The sequence below is a fragment of the Phascolarctos cinereus genome, unplaced genomic scaffold (assembly GCF_003287225.1).
Source record: "Phascolarctos cinereus isolate Bilbo 61053 unplaced genomic scaffold, phaCin_HiC Scaffold_1;HRSCAF=81, whole genome shotgun sequence".
Taxonomy (NCBI): Eukaryota; Metazoa; Chordata; class Mammalia; order Diprotodontia; family Phascolarctidae; genus Phascolarctos; species Phascolarctos cinereus.
Genome location: NW_027555514.1, coordinates 214,822,397 through 214,847,786, shown reverse-complemented (window position 1 = coordinate 214,847,786; position 25,390 = coordinate 214,822,397). Strand labels below are relative to the sequence as shown.

General features: G+C 42.2%; 2 pseudogenes; both read left to right on the top strand.

Moving 5' to 3' along the window:
- The first annotated feature begins 15,847 nt into the window (after positions 1-15,847).
- LOC110194022 (myosin light polypeptide 6 pseudogene) lies at positions 15,848-16,353 on the top strand (annotated as a pseudogene).
- Positions 16,354-19,925: 3,572 nt separating this feature from the next.
- LOC110194058 (keratin, type II cytoskeletal 6B-like) lies at positions 19,926-24,730 on the top strand (annotated as a pseudogene).
- Positions 24,731-25,390: the final 660 nt, after the last annotated feature.

Genomic DNA, 25,390 nt, shown 5'->3' with positions numbered 1-25,390 from the left:
CACTAAGTACTGACATAAGAGACAGATTTCTTCTACATTTAGGGAGTAGGCTTCCTCCCTAAAAGGAGACATCCAGGGAATGACAGCCTTCCCTTAGAGTTTGCCTCATATGATGGGTATGTGCCACCATGTAGAGCAACTGCTGCCCTAGCCACCCCATTTCATATTGCTGAGGCCATGGTGCCCAGTTGTGAGTCACCTTCACCAAAACTCGAGCAGTGATGGTTCCTCTGACCCCTCCAGCAAGGGACAATATTTCCACTTGGCTTCTCTCCAACACTTGGGGTTCTTGCAGCTAGGATTCATTTTCCTGTAGTTTTATTTTCCCCAGAGCTGTGATTTCACTGAGGTAGACAACTCCCAGTGAAGAAACCCTTTCTGCCAGTGTTGATAGAAACTTGTTTTGCAAGTTATACTTCTAGAGATTTACATGGGGCACTGAGGAGATAAGTGAAATCTCATATCACTCTTTGCAAGTCCCCACCCTCTTTCTCCTCCAAAGTCCTCTTCAACATGGAGTAGAGGTTACCACAAGATGTCAAGTCTAGAAGGCACCTCAAAGCTATCAGTTCAAAATCCAATGCCACTATCAATTCCAATGCCAATTCCAACTCAGGTGGACAAGAATCCCCTCTATGACATATCTGATATGTAGTATTCCAGCCTTTGCTTAAAGACCTTCAGAATGGAGAAACCAATTACTATGGTGACATGGAAAGAACATTTGGTTCAGTCAGAGAACCTGCATTTGAATTTCAGCTCTGCTATGCAGTGCTCATGTGACCTTCAGTTTTCTCATCTGTAAAATGAGGGGGTTAGATTCTATCATCTCCAAGGTGCTGTATAAGGTCTAAATTTCTGATCCTATGACTTTTCAAGACAGTCTGTTCCACTTTGGGATGGTTCTAATCAAAAGGTTTTTTTTCTTAACTCAATTCTTAAATATGCCTCTCTGAAACTTTCACTGATGGTTCTTGGTTCTGGCCTCTAGGATCAAAGAACAGTTCTCATTGCTTTGTCTCATGACAGATGTGAAGTATGTAAAATTATAAATATCTAAACTTCAAATTTGAATTTTAAATTCAAATATTTAAAATATTTGAAGACCTCCCTCACAGCTAGATCTGCCTCTTCAAAACTAGCTATGTGATCTTGGGCAGATGACTACCCCTGTCTGAAACTCAGTTTCCACATCTGCTTCAAGAAACAATGTGTTGGGGCAGGTAGGTGGCACAGTGGATAGAGCACTGGCCCTGGAGTCAGGAGGACCTGAGTTCAAATCTAGCCTCGGTCATATGGTACCCACTAGCCGTGTGATGGTGGGCAAGTCACTTAACCCCAATTGCCTCAAAAACAAAATAAAACAAAACAAAACACAACCAATGTTCTATACTAGAAAGAACTCTGGTTTTGAAGTCTTAAGACTTGAATTCACTTCCTATCTCTTCCACTTACTACCTAGGCAAATCACACACCTTTTTTTTTAATCTTTCAACCTCAACTCATTTTTTTTTCTCCCAAGTGAAAGTATTTCTAATTCTATATCTTCCTTACCCCTGCCTTTAGTGACAAAACCAGCTCTCAGATCATTTTATAGGCAGTACTACCACCTAACAGCATTCTGATACCTTGAAACTCAGATCTCTCACTCACATAATCAAGATCAGTCCTCAAGGGCTAAAACACAAAGAAGGAGCAGACTTGATCACCCTGATCTTATGTCTTGAAGTTTGCTGCCACAGTTACAAGTTTGCTATTCTTATCTCTGGCCTTTGAGACCAGATGTTTGACATCCTCCAAGAATGAATGTAATAGAAACTCACAGTTTCATATACAATTGTCTTTCCTGTTTTCCTTCATTTGTTGAAATATTCATGTTTGTTAGTCTTCAAGTTAATAACAAACAAAATTTAAAAATGAAAACAAATTCTAAAGTTGGATTCCCTAGGGATTCTGGTCAAGTCCCTATATTTGAAATCCAGGAATGTGTTCCAGTTTAACTCCCATCTGTTCCAGGGAGTTGTGGGTGAGAAAGAGACTTAGATTTAAAAGACAATGAAAAAATGGAAAGAGCCCACCAGCTGGACTTGGAAACAGAAGTCCTGGGTTAGACTCTATGACCGCCAAAGGTCCCTTCCGGCTTTAAATCCAATAATCCAATGACCTCCTCCACTTAACTTTGGTTGTGGTTGCCGATGTAGATGAGAAAGGTCTGAGCTGAGTTTTCCTCAACCTCTCCCTTCCTCAGTTTGCCCTCTTGTGAAGCTTTCAGTGCAGAGGGATGCCAAAAGTTGAGAACTAGGACAGAGGGTATATCACCTAAGGAGATCATCTGTTGAGTCAGGTAGAGTTAACTATAACATCAATAGTGATGTCATTACCCTCCTTGGGCAAATGCAGCTAGCAATCTCAGTTGTCATTGAATATTCAACAACTTAGGAAGTGTCTCCTTTGTTTTTAAGGCACTGTTTTGGAATTTTGGACAAAGGGGTTTTGGCCACAGGAAAAGAAGTGGTAAGTCAGTACAGTTTGGCACATAAGTCAAAGTAGTACAGCACAGTCTCCTTTCTTCTCTCTATAGGTCAGTTCTGCTTCTGGTAAATCCTACTTCATTCTCTACTTTTATAGGAAGCCTTCCCTGACTATTTTCAGCTCTGCACTCCCCATTTCAATTCCTTTCCATTTCTCAGGGACCTTCACTTAGTTCAGAAGATGGAACTCGGACTAATTGAGTTTGGTGTGCATACTCACTAGCTCCAAAAGGACATAATTGTAAAATCCAGACAATTATTTTTAAACCTTTGACAGTCATTCAAATTATTTTATTCAGATAGTTAATAAATGCATTGAGATGCATCCTGAAAGTCACTTGGTCCACAACACAATATAAGGCTCCCTATGTGTAGAGCCCTGTCCTGAACAATAGAGGGAGACCCAGAAGGTCCTACACACTCAACAAATACATGTGGAATTGGGTCTGGTAACAGTCTCTACCCATGGAAGGTTCTCAATGTGATGGAGAAGATAAAATACCCAGCTTATGACTCAGGTCAAGTGCAAAAGCATGGAAAACGCTAAGTCCAATTGGAAAAGGACTTAATGAAAGAATTCAGAATGAATGGAAGAACCAGAGGCAATCAGAGTTGGGTGGAGTTAAGCAGGAAACACTACCTGGAAGAGAATATGGAAATGTTGAGCCAGTTTTTAATGGAACACCTCCTTGCCTCTCTCTTCCTCTCTTCTCCTTCACTCTGCTTTGTTCTGCTCTGCTCTACTCTCCTCTCCTCCAGTAGAGCACTGTCAAGTCAAGTTGACATTGAGACAGCATCATCAGTTGCTTTACCTCTCATCAGTCTCGTTCTTGCTAGGGAATTTATCCACACACCTGTTAAAGTAAAAGCCTGATGAACAGGCCTGGATTTTTGGACTCCTTCTTAAATCAGCCAATTGGGTACTTTTTCAATGAGGTGACAAAGTGACCAACCCAGAATGCACTGGTTTAGATCTTCCTGTCTCAGGAACTAAAGATCCTCCCACCTGACCTCCCCTATTCCCTTGTCTCACAGATACATTTCAAGATGGGGAGTTGTTCTTCTTTACTAATCTGAATTCCTCCTGAGGAAGATAAATCCATTCTGTGGTAGAAATGAAGATGAGAAGCTCAGAAGGTTAGCCTTTTATAGACTTGAAGGGGCTCATTCATTGATTCTCCCCTACCTTTCGTCATCACTCCCTCCCACATCCAGCCTTCTGTAAATCTACTTAATCTAATTCTTTACATCTTCATTCATGGTGTCTCTTTCTCAACCCTTTCGTCATTTTCTTTGTTGCTTCTGGACCTCCTCCAAATTTTCTGAGCCTTGCTTAACACAATCATGATCAAGGGCAGAAGAAAAAAGAACTTCCAAACATTTCCTTTAAAAGGGACTTTCCTTTAAACATATCTGAAGACAATTAGCAGATTTCCCAAAGGAACAGCAGGACTATTAATTTAACTCTCAGGCAGGATATGTGACCACAGGATGTTTTACTTTTTTTTTCCAAGATGGGAAGAGCAACATCTATCCCTCCAGATACCCTGCTTCAGGTCCTACCTTGCTGTTTGAAGAGAAGATTGTATCCCATTCTGGAGACATATTTTCTTTTAAGCAATACATGTTACTAGGAACTCCATTCACTGGCTTCTGAGATCTTTTCCACCTCTTCTAAGAGTCTATGATTTCTCCTATTCCGTAAAAAATGTTTATAAATTAACCCATCCTTTAAATGCACTAGAAGAGTTGCTAACTAGGGAAATTCTTGGGCTCGTACATTTGTAAAATGAAGAATCAGACTCTAATTTATAATTGAAGTTTAAGTCAATTCAACAAATCATGAAACACCTACTCTATGCAGGGTATTGAGCTAGCTGGGGAGATACAAAGATACAGAAACAAAACAGTATCCACCCACAAAGAGCTTGAAGGGATTTGGATGTGTTGATTTCTGTAAAACAAATATTTTCAAACCCTGACCAAGAATTTCTTTTGTGACCCTGGGTCTTGCTGGCAAAAATACTCTCAGCTTCCTCCATGTTGTCATCACCATTGTTATGGTCATTGTCAGATTGTCACAGTCACTGTCAGATTGTCATGGTCATTGTCATCATCATCATCACCATCACCATCACTCAGACTTGTTGATTTTATGCTGGTCTGTCGCTTTGAACTGGATATATTCCGGAGCAAGGGGGCCAGATTTCCTCAAACCACAGCCTTGCCTTATATCCAACAATATTAGGAAAGTGGAAAAACTCAACCATGTTTGATATTCAAACTGCAGAAGAGTCAACATTCAGATGCTGCCTAGAAGCATTCAAATGAACTCATTTTTTACTTTTCACCTGACCCTTTCTTGTGTTGACACAACTTTACCTGGTCCATGTGGATGATAGATTCAATGACAAATAGGTCTTTATTTTCCACTTTGGGTATTCTCTGTGGCAAATGCAGAAATCCAGGTCGGCTCCCTCCTGTCCTGGCATGCATCTGCAATACCTCTCCTTGCTATGGAAAAATAAGGGAGCACTTCTAGAACCTAAAAAAAAAATCACATCACACATTCAAAAAGTCAAAACAAAACAAGACACCGGGTTCTCTGTACTCAGTGGCCAGGCTTCTGATCCTGACTTTGCTATGTATTATCTTTATGTCTGGGGGCAAGTCTCTTAACTCCAACAAGAGAATTTAGCTTAGGTCCAGAGAGCTTCCTTTCATCTCTAAATCTATGATCCCGGGGCATCGAGGTGGCACAGTGGATAGAGTACCGGCCCTGGATTCAGAAGGACCTGATTTCAAATCCAGCCTCAGACACATAACACGTACTAGCTGTGTGACCTTGAGCAAGTCACTTAACCTCATTGCCTAGCCAAAACACAAAGGAACAAACAAACAAAAATCTATGATCCTATATCATGCTTGCACATTTTTCCAGTCTCCCATGCATGCTAGATTATACTCAGTTGTTTTCTAATCGTTTCAACTACAAAACGCACGTGTGCCTCCAAAGTTGTTTAGCAACTTGAGAGTCAAGGACTGTGGCAAATAATCCCTTTGTGGTCCCGATGGCATCTAGCATATATAAAGCTAGTCACTACACAATCAGATAGTAAAATGAATGTGTGACTTCATTTGCATGTTCCCTCCCATATATGCCAGCTCATCCTGCACAAATCTTGTTCATGTTTCCTCCCAGCTTAGACACAAGAGGTCCATCCAATGTGCCAGAGATCTTCTTCAATTTCTTCTGATATTGAGAGGAAAGAGGAAGGGAATAAGCATTTCTGAAGCACCCACTCTATATCAGGCTCCGAACTAAGTGCTTTACAGATATTATATATACCAGATAAGGACCTTTTCTTGACCCTCGTCTATAACGACCTCTCTGTAACCTTTGTCACTGCTGCTCACTCCCTCCTCCTTGATTCTCTCTTCCATCTGGGTTTTGGAACTCTGCCCTTGCCTGGTTCTCCTCCTACCCATATGACCACTCCACAATCTCCTTTTCTGCATCTTTAAGTCATAACCAAACCATGGTTATCTCACAGGGCTCTGTCCTGGGCCCTTTTCTCTTCTCCCATTATGTATTGTTTCTCATGATGATATAAGATTTTCCCCCATGATTTTGTATCTTCCACTCTTTTGAATACCTTGTATTCACATTTTCTTCTTTTAAATCCCTCAGCACCCTCACAACCATGGCACCTCTAGCAAAGGTGTTGAGAAAATTAAGTTGATTCTGTATCATTTTTCTTGATTCTATGTACAGTTAGTTGATTTTGTCCTGTAACTGCCCAAGTCATGGTTCTTTGTCCTTGAATTTACTTTAGAAATTCAGCTGGACTAAATGAGTTGTTCAGAAATTCAGTTCTCTCGTTAATCTGTGTTCTATTCTTGCCTCAAAGAAATCTGCTATCCTTGGGAAATGCAGGTGGAAAGAAAGGGGCAGATAAGTGGCACAGTGGATAGAGCACCGGCCCTGGAGTAAGGAGGACCTGAATTCAAATCCTGCCTCAGATACGTAACACTTACTAGCTGTGTGACCCTGGGCAAGTCACTTAACCCCATTGCCTAGCCAAAAAAAAAAAAAAGGAAATGCAGGTGGACACCAGGGAGTCTGATCTAGCATCTTTACATCACCAAGCTAGCCTTCATGATGTCTGATTTGCTATCCATAGAAGTCTGGTCCACTATCCTTGCAAGTGGGCTCAAACAATGCACTGTCTAATGACAAGAAGAAAGTAGGAGGTTGCTGCTACCCCATCATTCTTACTTCTAACCAATCATATCACTCTGCATGCTGTCATCAGTCATGTTGTCCTCAACTCTACGATGTCACCACCCCTAAAACCAATTGTATTATTTCCTCACCTACGCTGTTCTGTTCTTTGTTCTAATCTTATATAAAAGGAACTGAGTCCCCATTTTCTTTTTTTGGCTAACTGTGGCAGTCTTTAGAACCTTCTCATTGGTAGGTTCATGCCCTATCAATAAAATGTTATCTTGCCTCAGACTACCTTTGTTGAATTTTACTCCCCAAAATGCCCTTTATGCACACCTGGTATCATCTAACTGCTGATTATGGCTCCTCCACAGCGATCTGGTTTTGTGATGTTTAAGCCTAAGTATTAAGTCTACTGCTCTTCCTGGTGAAAGCAGTCTGCAACTAAAAACAATCTGAGACATTTTTCTTCTCTTTGTCATCCTCCTTTGATGTATACTTTTTTAAAACTTTAAATGGCCGTGGGATTTTCTTAGTTGGATCTCTTACCAAACATTTTTAAACTACCCTTCACTGCTTCCCCATCTTGTGGGGTGATACTCCTCATAATTTTCTATTCTCAAGAGCTGCTGCTCTAACAGATCTTAGTCATCTGGAAGAGACTCTAAAATCAAGGATGCAAGTAGAGTGCTCGGCTTGGGCAGGAATTCTGGAGCATGTCCTCATTAGTGACTGGAACAAAGGAAGGGGGAATTATAATATATACATATATTACATATAATATATATATATATATATATAATATATATATATATGAGTGATTATATGGCTTCTGAGACATGGAGTAAGAGAGCATATAGAAGTCACAGTGAATTACCTCAGTTTTCTTGGAAAAATGAGAGGAAAAGAGGTGGGAAGGATATGAACAAGGGGTTGTGGTAAATGGAGCACTTCACGAATTTTGGGACAGCTTGAGGAAGGCAAAAGAAAGGAAGCAGTAGTCATGGAAAGAAGAGGAGTTATGCAAAAAAAAAATTATCTGGAATGGAAAGCAGATTTGGGAAGAGCCCAAGGCAATATCTAATAGAAGGATTGGGCTGATTGATAGAAGATTTTAAGGAAAGATGGACCCCTCCCTCCCAGAAAGCTATGGGGCTTCCTAGTAGTTGGTGGGATTACTTTCCCTTTGTGTATTTTTCCGGGGGGAGGATGGAGTGGGAAGAGCAGCAGTGACCCAAATCCTTAGATAAACCGCCCAATGGTGAATCACCATATTCATTTTTCTACCTTTTTGGAGGGGGTCATCCCATCTGGTTTGAAATCCCATATCAGAAACATTTATTTTATCTGAAGATGAAGGTTGGGGCAGAGGATCAACTTTTGCTATAGTAGACACAGTTCTGGCTGGACCTGGAGTCCGGAAGAGTCAGGTAAAACATACCTTTTACATTTAATAGCTATGTGATCACGGGCAAATTCCTTGCCTTTTCTGAACCCCAATTCTCTCATCTGTAAAGTAAAAATAAACCTGTAAATACCTGTCTCAGGGCTGAGGTGGGGCACCAATGAAATAATGTATGTAAAGAATTTTGTAAACTCTATAGTTCTGTATAAATGACAGTTATTACTGGAGAGTCAAGAAGGAGATAAGATATGGGGGTTATCAGAGTTCATGAAATACTGTCTGAGAAAGTCCTAGAGCAAGCATGGGGATGAGAATATTCTTTCAGCAGTGATTTCTTCACACAGTGACACACACCCCAACCCCCAGAGACAGCTAACTCTCTCTAGATGATAACAAGCCAATAGGATGGTGTCAGCAGTGTCCCCAAGCTATGGCAGTATCACCCAGCCCACCTAACCAGAACCATCTGCAGGCTGTTGCTGCTACATGTCTGCATTTACCATGCTGAGATTTCTAGGGATTATGCTACAATTCATAACAGACAGCCTCTCCATCCCCACCCAGGGGATAAGCCCAGCCAAAGAGCTTTCCACTTGTCTCCAAAAGAGGAGGCTCCTCTTTTTTCTCAACAGATTCCCTGCTTGGCTGCTTCTTCTCCAAAGACTTGGAGCATCCCAAATCTTGGAATCAATTGAAAGATTAAGTTGAATGATCAGGATATGCTTACTATGCCTTCAATGATGCTTTTAATTCTTTCTTGCCTAAATCCCCCTCTTTCCGCTTGTGATGTAATGCAGAGGATGTCAAAGTCATTTCCTTCAATCTTCTGTCTTTACGCAGGGCCTCAATAATGCCACATAGGCAAAGGAGAGTTTCTCTGACTCCACCTAAGGGAACTTAGCATCTAGGCTCCCTGTAGACATTGTCAAACTATGTGAGTATTTGTGATCTATTTTCCCTGTGCATATATGTGTACCTGTGTACCTGTGCTCTTTCTCTACAACTGGATTAGAAACTCCCTAGAAACAAAGACCGGCTCTTATTATTTTGTATTCCTCTCTTCTCCACCCCCTTACCACCCCCCCCAAAAAAAAAAACCACAAGCCTGACTCAAAGCCCTGACTACAAGGAGTACTTATTAATATTACTGAAAACTGATGTAAAAAAAATACTTGGTCTGAAGGATTGTCTCACTGCCCAGAACAACTAAATTTTCTGGAAAATGTTTGGCTAAACTAGGTGATGGCTCCATAACAAATTTATTTTAATTCAGCAGAGTGCTTAATAACAGTGTGCAAAACACTGTACATTGGGTAAAAAAAAAACAGACAAAAACAAAATGGTTCCTGTCCTGAAGGAGCTCATGCTCTATAGGACAGGGCAGGGGTGGGGAACTTTTTTATGTTAGAAGGCCACATTAGTATTTAGCTGTAATCAAATAAAATAAAAGTATAAAATATGAACAAAATATATTAATAAAAATAGAAAGATTTGTTCTGTAAACAGGGGATTCAGCCAAAAGGCCACCCTTAAGGACCTAGAAGACCACATGTGGCCTCAAGGCCACAGATTCCCCACCCCTGGGACAGAGGTTCTTCACTTTGGAACTTACCATGAGCTTTTTTTCCCCCAAGACACTCGGTCTCCCTATCTCACCAGGGCTGCAGGCCCAGTCACAAGGCTGACCAACGGGGAAGCATCTACCCAGTCCATTCCAACCTGGGTTGGATTGCACCTCTCTAGCTGCCAGGTGGCCAGCCGTCTGCTTCTGGGGCCTCCCTCTGCTTTAAGGGACGATACTCCTCGTAACCTTCCATCCCTGAGAACTGCTATTGTAACAAGTCAGTCGTCTGGAAGATGCCACAATCAAAGACACAAGCAGAGTTGTTGTTACTTACTCTTTTCAATCACGTCCAGCTCTTCGTGACACCCTTTGTGGTCTTCTTGGAAGAGATCCTAGAGCACTTTGCCATTTCTTTCTCTGGCTCATTTTAAAGTTGAAGAAACGGAGGCAAACAGGGTTAAGTGACTTGCCCTGGGTCACACAGCTCGTAAACGTCAAAAGCTGAATTTGAATTCGGGTATTCCTGACTCCAGACCCAGTACTCTCCTCTGTCCACTGTCACTGTGCACACTTCACTGCCCAATATAAATGTTAGCTATCTTTGTTATTCAGTTGTTTCAGGCATGTTGACTCTCTGTGACCCCAGTTTGGGATTTTCTTGGCAAAGATACTGAAGTGGTTTGCCATTTCCTTTTCCAGCCCATTTTACAGATGAAGAACTGAGGCAAACAAGGTTAAGTGACTTGCCCAAGGTCACACACTAGTAAGTGTCTGAGGCTAGATTTTATTTCAGGAAGATGAATCTTCCCGAGCCCAGGCCCAGTGCTCTATCCATTATACCATACAACTGCCCTGCAAATAGAGTAGCTAATTCTTTGTCATCTAAATCTAACTCTATTTCGTGCCAGACTTAGTGTGAACATTGGACTGGCTGTAGCCCAACAGCAGCTCAGGACTCTAGAACTCAAGCCATCCACCAGCCTCAGCCTCCCCCCGTAGCAAGAGTTACAGATAGGAAATACACAGCATTACACCATCCTACCAGATGGTGACAACTTTAAAAATTTTGATGACTGCATATCAGTGTAATTGGTTGGGGCAGCTAGGTGGCTAAGTGGATAGAGCACCGGCCCTGGAGTCAGGAGGACCTGAGTTCAAATCTGGCCTTGAATACTTAGGAGCTGTGTGACCCTGGGCAAGCCACTTAACCCCAACTGCCTATTATAAACATATATATATGTCTGTGTGTGTGTATGTATATATATATATATGTCTGTGTGTATGTATATATATATATATGTTTGTGTGTATGTATATATATATGTCTGTGTGTATGTATATATATGTCTGTGTGTATGTGTATATATATATATATGTCTGTGTGTGTATGTATATATATATATATATATTGTTGTATTGTCATGTTGTGTATGTGTATATATATATACATATATTATATTATACATATATACACACAGACATGTACATACATATATATGATTGGTTTATATTGCGATCTTATTGTATGCATTTAAAAATTAGTTTCAGAAGAGGTTCGTTCCACCGGGCTGCCAAAGGGATCCAGGACACAGAAAAGGTTAAGAACCCCTGCTCTCGGAGGATATAACATGATCGACCAGAGATCAGTAAATACAAGGTAATTTGAGCAGAGAGAAAACCAGTGACTGAGAAGACCAAGGAAGGCTTCATAGAAGAGGTTCTATGTGAGCAGAGCCTTGAGGGAGGGTAAGGATTCTGGGAGGCTGGATTTAGGAGTGAGTGCATTAGTTCACGTAGGGACACAGCAGTGGTAGATGGAATGCCAAGTGTGAGGAACAGCTTTGTTTGTCCAGGACAGTTTTATTGGAACATAAAGGTGAGCACTGTGAAACAAGGTTGGAAGGGTGGCTTAGAGCCATATAGCAGAGAACCCTAAGTGTCAGGTAGAACAGACTGTATTTTATCCTAAGAAGTAATAGGGAGCCATTGAAACTTTTGAGCAAGGGAGTGATATGATTAGAACTAGGGCATTAGATTAGGTGGGAATTGATTATGAGAGATCCAGGAGAAAAAATTCTAGCTTATTCATACTTAGCATTTATTTCTCATAAAGTCACTAGCTTCCAATTGCTCCATTCTAATTTTTAAAGAAATATTTTCTTAGGCGCAGTGAATAGAGCACCGGCCCTGGATTCAGGAGGACCTGAGTTCAAATCTAGCCTCAGACACATTAACACTTACTAGCTGTGTGACCCTGGGCAAGTCACTTAACCCCATTGCCTAGCCAAAAAAAAAAAAAAGAAGTATTTTCTTCAGTAAGCTTTTGGACATCCTCTTCCATTTGGCCAATTTTGCTTTTTAGGGCATTCTTCTCTTATTGGCTTTTTGGACCTCTTTTGCCATTTGGGTTAAGCTATTTTTTAAGGTGTTATTTTCTTCAGTATTTTTTGGGTCTCCTTTAGCAAGCTGTTGACTTGTTTTTCATGATTTTCTTGCATCACTCTCAGTTTTTTCTCTACTTCTCTTAACTTGCTTCTCAAAATCCTTTTTGAGCTCTTCCATGGCCTGGGACCAATTCACATTTTTCTCGAAGGCTTTGGATGTAGGAGCTCTGACTTTGTTATCTTCTTCTGGTTGTATGTTTTGATCTTTGTCACCAAAGTAAGATTCTATGGTCTGACTCTTTTGTGCTACTTGCTCATGATGCCAGCCAATTACTTGAGTTACAAACTCTTGGTTAAGGTAGGGGTCTGCTTCCAGTGTGGAGAATGTACTGTCCCAAGCTTTGGGGGTTTTGTGCAGCTGTTTCTAGAGATACTTCTAGGGACCTGAAAATTTTCAGTTCTTCCAAGATGCTATGATCCAGGGTGAGGTGTTTACTCCTTCGCTGGCCTGTGCTCTGGTCTATGAGTGACCACAAGTACTTTTTTTCTGTCTTGGAACTGTGAGGAAGATTTTCTCTGCACCTCCACTACAAGCTTCACTATGCCAGCACTCCTCACCCCAGGACCGCCACCCAGACCTGTGACCCAGATCCAAGCATGGGCAAAGCAAGAGAATCCTGCACCATCAGAGCGATCCCTGCAATTCCCCTCTGATCAACCACTTGATTCCCCCTCAGTCTATGGGCCAGAAGCTCCAGAGGCAGCCGCTGCCCCAGGGCCACACTCGGGGACTGGGACTGGGACCCCATGCTTCTCTCTCTCACTGCAAACACAGACTTTTCCCACTGACCTTCTAAGTTCATGGGTTGATAAGTCTGGGAAGTGCCACAGCTGCCTATGATTCAGTCCTCTGAGGCCTGCTCCAGGTTCGCTGAGGCCTGCCTTGCCTCATTGCCCGTGCCAAACTGCCCTCCTCTCCCCCTCTGTTGGGATATACCTTTCCGATCAACCATCCAGTCTGTCTGGGACTGTAAATTTGTTTTACTCTGTCTTTTTGTGGGTTCTGCTGCTTTAGAACTTGTTTAGAGACATTTTTTTAAATAGGTATTTGGAGGGATGTGGGGGAGAGCTCAAGCAAGTCACTGCTTTTACTCTGCCACCTTGGCTCCACCCCCATACATGGCATTTAATGGTTTACAAATATTCCTACATAGACAAAGAACTTATTGGAGCCTGAAAAGTAGCAAGGCACTATTAAACATTTTACAAAACTGAGGCTCGGAGATGAAGGTACTTACACAAAGATACAGGAATAATAAATGGCAGAACTGAGATTAGAACCCAAGGCTTCTGGATAGACATACAGTACTTCCATACTGTGCTACCTGGGATTACTGCCACTCCTCAAACCTGAGATAGGCCAGCTATGAGAAGCAGCTTTTGCCACAGAATGCTGGGTCTTTCTGTGGGAAGGTAAGCTTGCAAATTGAACAACGACTCAACTTAGCCTTCCCATCAGATTCCTGGAAGCCTGTCCATTCACTATGTTTCATGTTGAAAGGCAGGGTCTAGATAGTGGTTGTTCATAGATAGGATGTTTAGGACTTATCCAATTGGATATGTCAAGTGTTATGGGACCTGCTTCCTCTATGCAGTGAGTCCAAGGAGAGGAAGCTGCCTTAGGTTGGAACGGTCCTGCTTTTTCACATGTAAGACCACCTTCCTTGGCTCCTAGCTGTAGCTATGGAGACTAAGAGATTATCCCACAGCTGTCACTGGCCTTTGCCATCTCTGCATTTCCTATTTTTCTTTTTCCACAGGGGGTTGAACAAAGTTTATGATCTTTCTGGAAGCCAGGACTTCTCCCAGAGAGTAGAGGGGTTATAAGCCTTTATTCAATGCACACCACCTTCAGTTCAGTGCTCCCACTTACCTAGATCACAGATCATGGTTACTACCTCAGGGTATCCATGACTCCCCCCTGCCCCCACTCAGCCCTTTAGGAGGACAGCCCAACTCCATTCTTATCTCCTCTTGCTTTCTCTTTCCCAAGCTCCATGGTGGCCTGACACACCTCCCTAACCTACTTGGAATCCGTGGAGTGGGAGGAAATGAGATGACTCTCCTGATGTTGTACCCCTGAGCCATGTAAAATATTCCTCCAACTTAAGATCCATCCAATGTAAACATTCTGTGGAGTAGCTAGTCCCAGATACACCTCTAAAATAACCTAGATGGTAATGAGCTATAGAATAAAAGAATGAGTCTAGACTTTCAAGAAGACTATAATTGCTAGAATCTGGAGTCCATCTTGTTACATAGTCAACAATCTAGATCACAGATTCTTAACCTGGGATCCATATGGATAGATTTCAGGGCGCTCATGAAGTTGGATGGAAAAAAAATTATTTTGAAAACTTTAGTTTCATAAAAGGAAGAAAAGAAACAGGTGTTTTTGAGGGCCAGACACTGACCTAATTTTTTTTTTTTACAAATAGTGTCTCATTTGATCCTCACAACAATTATGGGAGGTAGGTGCTATTATATAACTGATTTTCTCTGTAATCATATGTACTTACATAGTGCTTTAAGGTTTGCAGAGTACTTTATATCCAAGTGGCTCAGTGGATAGAGCACTGGACCCAGAGTCAAGAAGACTTAAGTCCAAATCCAGCTTCAGACATTTACTATCGATGTGTCCTGCATAAGCCACTTAACCTGTCTGCCTCAGTTTCCTTATCTGTAAAATGGGGATAATAATAACAGCTATCTCCCAGGGTTGTTGCGAGGATCCAATGAAATAATGCCTATAGAATGTTTTGCAAACCTTTTAGAGCTCTATAGATGCTAGCCTGTTATTTTTATTTTATTGCTATTATCTTATTTTATTTTTTAAAAAAATTACTCTTAGAAGGGGTCAAGCTTCATCAAACTAATAGAGGAGTCCATGACCTGGAAAAAATTAAGAACCTCTGATCTAGATTGAACTCTTCCCTCTCCCAGGTCGAGAACCCTATCCAGAGTGCTGACTCTCCAGAGGAAGAAGGAAACAATCTCGTCATTTGAAGGTAACAAAGGTAACAAAGATCCAAGACAGAGAGGGAGAGAAAGCAGAGAGAGTGAGAGGAGAGAGAGAGAGAAAGAAAGAAAGAGAGAGAGAGAGAGAGAGAGAGAGAGAGAGAGAGAGAGAGAGAGAGAGAGAGAAGGAAAGAAAGAAAGAAAGAAAAAGAAAGAAAGAAAGAAAGAAAGAAAGAAAGAAGAAAGAAAGAAAGAAAGAAAGAAAAACAATAGAAAATAAAAATATTTTAGCAGAAACTCAGTCTGTGGGTGTAGAGGAAAAAGCAGAGATCAGCAGGGGGAGCTTATCTAAACCCAGATGAGTTAAATTTTAGGCAGGATCTTGAGAAAGGCAAGAGACATGGGTTGACAGACGGATATAGTGAGTATTTCAGGTCAGGACAGCATTATGCTGTGGGTCTAAAAGGAGAAGGTGACATGGTCTGGAAGAGAGGGCAGGCCAAGAGAAGTTCAGGATCAAAGGTCAAAAAGAAGTGAGGCAACATGACTAATGTGGAGATATGTTTTGCATGATTACACACATATAACCTGTATAACGTTGCTTGCTGTCTTGGGAAGCAAAGAAGGGAGAAAAATTTGGAACTCAAAATCTTATAAAGGAATGAATGTTAGAAATTGTCTTGATTACATACAGCAGTAGTAGTGTGAGCGAGCTGCATGGCCAAGTTGAATGACTTCACAGAGGATCAGACAGCAGAGTTCAACGAAGCCTTCCAGTGGTTTGATCAAACAGGGGATGGAAAGATCTTATACAGCCAGTGCGGGGATGTGATGCAAGCCCCTGGGCCAGAGTCCTACCAATGCTGAGGTGCTCAAGATTTTAGGGAATCCCAAGAGTGATCCCAAGAGTGATGAATGTGAAGGTTCTGGACTTTGAACACTTTCTGCCAATGCTTCAGACCATAGAAAATAATAAGGACCAGGGCACATATGAAGACTATGTAGAAGGGCTTCAGGTGTTTGATAAGGAAGGGAACAGCATAGTTATGGGGGCTGAAATGCAATAAGTCCTCATCACCCCTAGTGAGAAGATGACAGAGGACGAAGTAGAAGTGTTGGTGGCAGGGCATGAGGACAGCAACAGTTGTATCAGCTACGAAGAGCTAGTCCAGGTGGTGCTGAATGGCTGTGAACAACTTCCCTTTCCACAAAGAATCCACTAACTTTCTTAGTGTGAAAATCATCCTCTTGCCCCTGAAGCAACTAATGTTTTCAGGATTAGCAACATCCTTACTTCCAACTCTCTCTGCTTTCACCAAATAAACTTGCCATCTGTTTCTAAAAAGAAAAGAAAAGAAATTATCTTTACAAGTAATTGGAAAACTAAATACCATTAGGAAAATAGAATGAGGAAAGGTAAAAATCTTGTCTATTTCCATTGATGAGTGAAATAAGATTGAAATGGGCAAATGATGCTCTTGGTGGAAAACCTTTCCACATTTCTAGAGGAAGCAGTGAGCTCATCCCACCTTGAAGGCAACCTCTGAAGAAATCCCAGAACAACAATGCTTGGGAACAGAGCTCCTAGGACAAGGTCCAGGAAAGAAGCAGTATGACCTAGAAAGAGATGTCCAATCCCAGCCAGATTCCCACAGGGGAAGAGTCAGCTGGGAGAATACTGTAACTGTCTCCCATCTGATAGGCATGCCAGATAAGTTGAGATAATGAATCCAAGCTGTGCTCTGCTTTTAACCCTCTGCCCATCTTTGTTCTATGGAAAGCTCTTCATGTAGCTAGTCACAGCACCTCTCAGGAAACAGCGTTCCTTCTTCTGGGAGAAAGATTATCCCTGATAATGAGGCCTATAGAAAACAAAGACAATTATTATTTCCACTCAGGTAGCACACACCACCCCTTTATGGCAGCTTGGTGAGACTTAGGTACATTAACAGCAAGATGAGAGATGCTCTGTGGTTCTTTATGGCCTGTATCAACAGATGCTATGATTCATAGGTTCCCTATGGCAGGAGAGGGTTTCACAAAGCAGTGACGGAGGAGGACACCCCCTTGGTCTCATTCCTGAGGAGAAAACCATCCATAGGATGTCTTATTGCCCCACTGATTGATGGAGAATCTTATGAGACCATCATTTGCCAACGTCCTTCTGCTAGGCCATACTTCCTAGGGAGATGGGTCAAGAGGTCAGCATTAGAGAAGGCCTGTTCTATGTGCCCCATATCATCCTATGGTGGGATCCAAGGGAAATAAATATAAGGCCTCTTACCCTCAGTGAGCTTCCACTTTAATTAGTGAGGAAGGAAGGGGAAAAGATGAACCTTAAGCTATAGGACACAGAGTTTTGAAAGAGACAAGGTTAGAATGAAGAATAACTTGTCAGAGCTTTAAGACCTGGCTTTAAATCTCAGCTCTGGGGCAGCTAGGTGGCTCAGTGTATAGAGCACCGGCCCTGGAGTCAGGAGGACCTGAGTTCAAATCTGGCCTCGGACGATAATACTTCCTAGCTGTGTGACTTTGGGCAAGTCACTTAACCCAATTGCCTCACTAAAAACAAAACAAACAGACAAAAAACTCAGCTCTGCCATTTCCCTTGTGCCTTTTCTTCATCTATTATATAAGTGGGTAAACTAGATAACTTCTAAGGTCCCTCCCTGTGCTAAATCTAGGGACTTGGGTAATGCAGTCATTAACACAGGGAGGCCTCCAGGATGGTTAAGAGAAAAGAACAGAGTTTAACAGAGAATACTTCATGAAGGAGTTAAGTTTGTTTTTTGATTTTTGTTTTTGTGAGGCAATTGGGGTTAAGTGACTTGCCCAGAGTCACACAGCTAGTAAGTGTCAAGTGTCTGAGGTCAATTTGAACTCAGGTCCTCCTGACCCAGGGCCAGTGCTCTAGCCACTGCACCACCTAGCTGCCCAGGAGTTAAATTTTAATTGACACTCAAGAAAATAATATTGCCTGAAATTTTATTCAATGTGTAATCTGGGACAAGTCACTTAGCTTCTCTTAGCCTCAGTTTCCTCTGCTGTATAATGAGCACCTTTGCATTGTTCATCCACCATACCTGGCAGGCACTGACTATCTCCACCTTATAGAATTTCTCTCTTCCTTTAAAATGCATCTCAGGTACCATCTTATATATGAAGCCTTTCCTGATTCTCATCCCTACCCTCAATAGCTGGTGTTTTTTCTTTCAAAGTAGCTTGTATTTAACAACTTTGTGTATATGTGTGCATATACACACATATCTATTGATTAATTTTATATTAATATGGTACATATTTTTATATGTACTTGTTTTCTCCCTCATTAAACTGTAAGCTAATTGCAAGTAGGGATTATTCATTTTTTGTCTTTGTATCACTGCAGCCTAACAGTTTCTAGCAAGTAGTAGGCACTTAATAAATATTTATTAAGGATTAATTGAAGAGCAGGTTGGATTAGATGCCTTTGAAGTCCCTTAACAATACTATGATTTATAGGAAAAGATGACTAGGGAAGATTAGAAATGTGCATTTGACTATTTGCCTGATTGTCTTAGGATTATCTAGCTTGCTTTCCTAGGGAGATTGTTAACTTCTTAAAGACTGAGACCATGTCTAAGACTTCTTTGGTATCCTTCAAGGACCTGACCAATGTATTGGATTGAGAAATAGCAATCAGTAGACATATGGTTGATGGCTTGTTTGGAAAGAGAAAACACGGTCTTTATTCTTGAAGCTCAGTCACTGTAATCTTCAATAATGAGATCATCATAGTTCACAAAACATACAAACACATACAAATACGTGTTTAACTTTTTGGTTTACAAAACACTTTACATACTTTGTCACATTTTATCTTCACAATGACAGGTAGTACATATATTAACATTCCCATCTAAAGGGAAACTGAGGCTCAGAAGAAGGAAGTGAGTTACCCAAGGTCACACAGGTGATTAGTGGAAGACCCAGCATATCAATCCCGGTCTTCTGATTCCCAATCCAGTGTTTGGCAGATGAGCTATGTGCATGCATGTGCATATGTGTGCATGCATGTGCACACGTACACTCTCCCAAAGCTATTTAAGAGACGAACAGATGCAAATGTGACAAAGTAAGCTATATATTGAGAGGATGCAGCATTAAAGCATGAGAAGAGATTGGTAGCTTCCTAGAGAATGTGAGTGATCAGTTTGCAAGAACGTAGATTGAATTGAAGGAAAGACTAGAGTTTGGGGATGGGAAAGTGGGTGACCTCCCCTTCCCCAGGTCAGAGCAGTTGGGCAATAAAAGTCAGAAGAATTCTCAGAGATGGGGAGTAGTTCAATGTACAGGAAGTAACCAGTAATAGTGGCTTGTATTGACATAGTGTATTTGAACAGAAGTCTCAGACCTAAGAAAGCAGATCAGAAATGAGACATCTTGGTTGTGTTTCATAATTGTATTTGTTGTCTTCATTATAGAGTGCATGACTGGGACATGACTGAAAGCAATTAGCATGCCTCTTGTTTGTCTGCAGATCATGTTGAGACTGGAAGTCAATTTCCACACGAGGGCAGGATGCCAAGGCACCAGTGACTTTTACACCATTTCTAACCAGGAGTTGGCTGTGAGCTCAGTGTTGCAAATGCCAAAGAGGATGCAATCAGCAAGCCCTCCTTCATTTAGCAATAACTCGCCTCCTTCTACTCACCGATAAAAACTTAGGGGACGTCCAGCTTCTCAACCATAGTGTCTCCTCTCTTTCTCCTTTCACACTCAGCAATTTCTTCTGGCCATCCTATTTCATTCCACCATGTCTCGTCAGTCCACTGTCACCTTTAAGACAGGGAGCCGAAGGGGCTTCAGTGCCGCTCTGCCACCACCCTGCTGCTGGACACTCCCGCTTTAGCTCTGTCTCCATGGTTCGCTCATCAGGAGGCCATGGAGGGCTAGGGAGGATCAGTGGTGTGGGGACTGGCTTTGGTAGTCGAAGTCTCTATAATTTGGATGGCTCAAAGCAAATTTCTATCAGTGGGTCCAATAGTGGCTTCTGGAGTGGATTTGGTGGCAGAAAGGTGTATATGGCTTTGGTGGTGGCAGCATTAAAAGTGGACTTGGTTTTAGAGCTGGGTTTTCTGCCTGCCCCCCCTGGTGGAATCCAAGAAGTCACTATCAACCAGAGTCTTCTGACTCCCCTCAACCTGCAAATTGACCCCACCATCCAGAGAGTGAGGACTGAAGAGCGGGAGCAGATCAAGACCCTCAACAACAAGTTTGCTTCCTTCATTGACAAGGTAAGACACTAAGACATACCAACCATCATGTATTTCAGAGTCCCCTGAAAATCAGTGCATATCTTTGTACTTAACTTCCTGCCAAGATAGACTTGGGAATGAGAGAGAAGAAAGACTCAAATTCTCTCTGCATTGGGAAGCTTGCCCAACTAATGATTGCCTGATGATTAAGGAAAGGGATAACTACATCCATAAGTTTAGTTTCTTGGAAACTTTTCCTCTTCTCCATGGATGGGGAGAATTCTCAGATGTCAATAACCCTATGACATGTGAAGAGAACAAGTTAAAATGTGGGTTGCTCTCTCATTGCTGGAATATGCTGAGGAGTGGTGAGAAATTTTTGTCAGCCAATAATAATTGAGCTTTTATGGCATAGTAAGGCAGCATGGTACAGAGAAAATTCTACCCAACTTGGGAGTCAGAGGACCAGCATTTGAATCCCAGGGCTACTATTTACAACCTGTGTGATCTTAGGCAAGTCACCCTTTCTGAGTCTCAGGATCCCCACCTGTAAAAGGAGGGGATTGCACTGATTGACCTCTAAGATCCCTTTCATCTTATCTAAGGCTATGATTCTCTGATCCTAGCATAGGAAGACACAAGTAAAACAAAAGATATGTTCGGTTCACTCAAGAAGCATCACGATAGGAAGGGCAACGAATTCTTGGACACTTTAAAACATAGAAATGAATTGAAATTAACTACTGCTTTCAGTCAGAGGCTTGAAAGGGTTCTGCATAAGGGATTCTTGCATTGGGTGGAGGTGTGACTTAGCTGTCCTCTAAAGTCACTTCCAACATTAAGATTCTAGGACCCACTTTGTACTCTAGAGTGGACAAATTGTCTTCTTAAAATTCAATTACAGCTAAAAAACTAAAGTGATGAGATAAGGAAGAGGCAGAAGAAGGTAGGTTTTGCTTAAATCTGTTGGTAGAGATGGTGACTGGGCAACCCCCACAGGAAAATTGGGGATTGCCAGTAGAATTTGAGTAGAGAATTGCCATCGTCAAAACCTCTCTTCACAATATGACATCATAAGGATTTGCTGCCCTGCTACAATTTGGGAAGGTCATACAACATTGATGGCATTATCTTGTACTGACTTCCACCAGCTCTGGGAACGCTTTATGGGACTGACTTTCTCTTCCATTCTCCAGGTACGATTTCTTGAACAACAAAACAAGGTTTTGGATACCAAATGGACACTGCTCCAGGAACAGGGCACCAAGACTGTGAAACAAAATTTGGAGCCATTGTTTGAGGCCTATATTAGCCAACTCAGGGCAACTGGACAGAATCACACATGAGAAAGGTTCTCTGGATGGTGAGCTGAGAAACATGCAAGATCAAGTGGAAGACTCCAAGAACAAGTAAGTGAGGACCGGTAGGTGGTGCAGTAGATAGAGCACCGGCCGTGGATTCAGGAGGACCTGAGTTCAAATCTGGCCTCAGACACATAACACTCACTAGCTGCGTGACCCTGGGCAAGTCACTTGACCCAATTGCCTAGCCAAAAAAAAAAAAAGAACAAGTAAGTGAGAGAGTAAGAGTAGAAAAGAGAAAAAGTGTGTGGGATGGATGGAGACCAGAAGAAAGGAGGAAACAGCTGGTGTGCAGACTACAAAAGATTCATAGAGGAAGTAAACACCTCACGCTATTCTGTATCATCCCTAAGAGGACAAAATGGGGGTGGTGGGGTAGTAAAGAAGGTCAGAGATCACAACTATATTTCTTAAATTTCCTAGTGTGCCCTGTGTTAGTTCACCTCTTCATATCAATGAAGGGAAATTCATGATCCAGATCCACATGGGAATGGTCCATTTTGGGGGAGATCTTGGATTTCAGGCTGGTTTCACCCTGTCCTATTGGCCATTGACTCAACCATCTTTCCTTTCTCCTTCTGTCTAGGTTTGAAGATGAAATCAACAAGCGCACAGCAGCAGAGAATGAATTTGTGACGCTGAAGAAGGTGAGTTGATTGATTATAGGGGACAGGCTGCAGAAAGAGGAAGCCTGTGTCCAAGTACACATTCTGTGTTTGGCTGTAGGAGAAAGAAGATCTCATTGGCTGAATTCTTGTGTTTTCCCCATCCAGGATGTTGATGCTGCCTATATGAATAAGGTTGAACTGCAAGCCAATGCAGACGTCCTCCTAGAGGAGATCAACTTCTTGAAAGCCTTATATGAAGCAGTAAGAATTCTATCTTTGTTCTCCAAAAAAAAAAAAAAAGTTGTTTACTAAGGGACAGGTGCCAAAGGAAGCATGCTGAATATTCAATATGTAAAACTTTAAGCCTGGCATCTCAGATCCATTAGGCCTTGAAATATCATCTAATAAAGGTTTGGGCTAGGGGACTGTTGGCAGAATTCCCAGATCCCCTGGGAATGCTTCCTACTGACTAAAGATGGTACAACTGATTGTCTCTGTCCTCTAGGAGCTGTCCCAGATGCAGACCCACATCTCTGACACCTCTGTCATCCTCTCCATGGACAACAACCGCTCTCTGGATCTGAATAGCATCATTGCTGAAGTCAAGGCTCAGTATGAAGATATTGCTAAGAGGAGTAGGGCTGAAGCTGAGTCCTGGTACCAGACCAAGGTGAGATAAGGGGGAAGTAACTGGGTTGTTTTTAATCTCCATACTAACCTACCAGATAGTTAAGGGCAGGTTAGAGTCCTCCCCACCCCTTTTTCATTTGGGAAACAGAACATTGTGATATGAAAATCCATTCTCCCTAATAGCTTGCTTATGAAGGATGAGTTAAATTGTCCTAGTGAGCATTTAGAGAGAATCCCATGAAGAAACACTGACACAATCTGGGAAGCATTTCAGTGTGATGCTGATGCTGTCTTTCTCTCCTTTTCTTCCTTTTTCTGTCCTATAAGTATGAGGAACTACAGATCACAGCTGGCCGCCATGGGGATGACCTCCGCAATACCACACGAGATCTCTGAAATAAACCGAATGATCCAGAGGCTGAGAGCCGAGATCGATAACGTCAAGAAGCAGGTAGGCTATAGCTGTTTTTCTGGGCCAACATTGCACTTCCTCTCTGGACACCTTCATCACTGCTACCATGACAATTCAGTCCAGGGACCATGGCAGGAGCTACTAAGTTCTTTCCTCACAGCTAATCTACCCGTATGATTCTAGCAATTAAAGAGCCCTGTCCTTACTATGGCTGGCCCATATCCTACCCGTTGCCATTCATTTCCACATTTGACATGGCTAACACAGACCAACATTAAATTGGGGCTTGTTGATAACAAGGATTGGTGCTAAGGAGAAGGGCTGGAATTGATGAGTTCCAGCTGCTTTCCTAATTGTATCCCGGTTCAAATGAAGATAAGGTCTCTTTCTTTTTCCCTGCAGTGTGCCAACCTGCAGAATGCCATTGCTGAAGCTGAGCAGAAGGGTGAGATGGCCCTCAAGGATGCCAGGGCCAAATTAGAGGAGCTGGAAAATGCTCTTCAGAGAGCCAAACAGGACATGGCCCGCCAGCTGCGTGAGTACCAGGAGCTGAGAATGTCAAGCTGGCCCTGGATATAGAGATCGCCACCTACAAGAAGCTGCTGGAGGGAGAGGAGTGCAGGTGGGTACTTGTTCTCTGGGCTTTGCGTGGTAGGTCGCCTCAGCCATTAAAGCACTGAGCAGAATCTCAGAAGCATTGAGCTCTTTTGAGAAAACACAGAGTAAAGTGGTTACCCTAAAGGCCACTGGGGAAACTTCTGGAATCATCCCACTTTGTCCCAAATTCAGTCTTCTGAAATATAACCTTTGTTTCCTCCCCACACAGAATGAGTGGAGAGGGTGTTGGACCAGTCAACATCTGTAAGTATCTTTGATGGTTCCCACTTTTGCTTTCACTTTTCAGTAGCTTTCTGGCTTAGTGGGGTCTCAACGCACATTTTTTTCCATTCCTTCCACAGCTGTTGTGAGCTCCACAGTCTCCAGCGGGTATGGAAGTGGCAGTGGTGTTGCCGGTGGTTTTGGTCTGAGTGGAGGAAGTGGTTATTCCTATGGTAGCAGCGGCAGCTACAGTGTGGGAGAGGACTCAGCGCTGGAGGTGGCTTCAGCGCTGGCAGTGGGAGAGGCTCCCTGGGGGGCAGCAGCACCAGCGTAAAGTACACCACAACCACATCTTCCACTAAGAAGAGTTACAAGCACTAACGTGTCTACCAGATTCTTGGCTCCGGAATGCCTCAAGTTCCTGCTTCCTGTTCCTAACCCTTAGAATCAAGGCTGCCATCCTTTTGTCTGCGGAAGATGTTGGGGTTGATTTCTAGACGTGCCCCCCCCTCCAACCTTTGATCTTCTCTTGCATCCAGACTTGAGTCTTGGGCCAAATTTGTCCAAAATTTTAAATGCCACTTATTCACCAACTGAATTATAGTCCCTGAGGTGAACTTCCAGTCACGAGATTGTTGAGAATATCGTCAGTGTGCAGGGTCACACAAGTTCCATCTGATCCTCCTGTCCAGCTATCAGAATATCCACCTATTGTCTTTAAGTCCTAAGTCAGAGGACTTGCAAAAACACCTAAATGTTCTTTTTAGCAACAGACACTCACTTTGGATCTGAAAGAAGCATCGTGTACTTGGCCACCTCAGCTGGCCATCTGCACTCTCTGAATCCCTATGTGCTAAAAAGAAGTGGTACTGGTGTTTTCTTGCAGTGTCCCAGAAAGCAGAGGTGATATAAGCAGATAAAATACAGAAACTGTATCCTTGTGGGGTGTTTCTTTGGTCCCTTCCATCTCTTATACTTGTCTAATAAAGCAGATTTATAATATATATTGCTATTGTCTGGAGTTGCCTTTATACAAGATCTGTGGTTGTCAAACCTTTTTTTTTTTTAAATCCTCTAACCTCCCTCTCACTTGGAGAAGATTCTAGTCCAGGAATTCTGGTTTTCAAGAGTCTGTGGCTAATTTCAGGGGGGTCATGAATATGTCTTATTTAAATATTTTTATAACTGTGTTT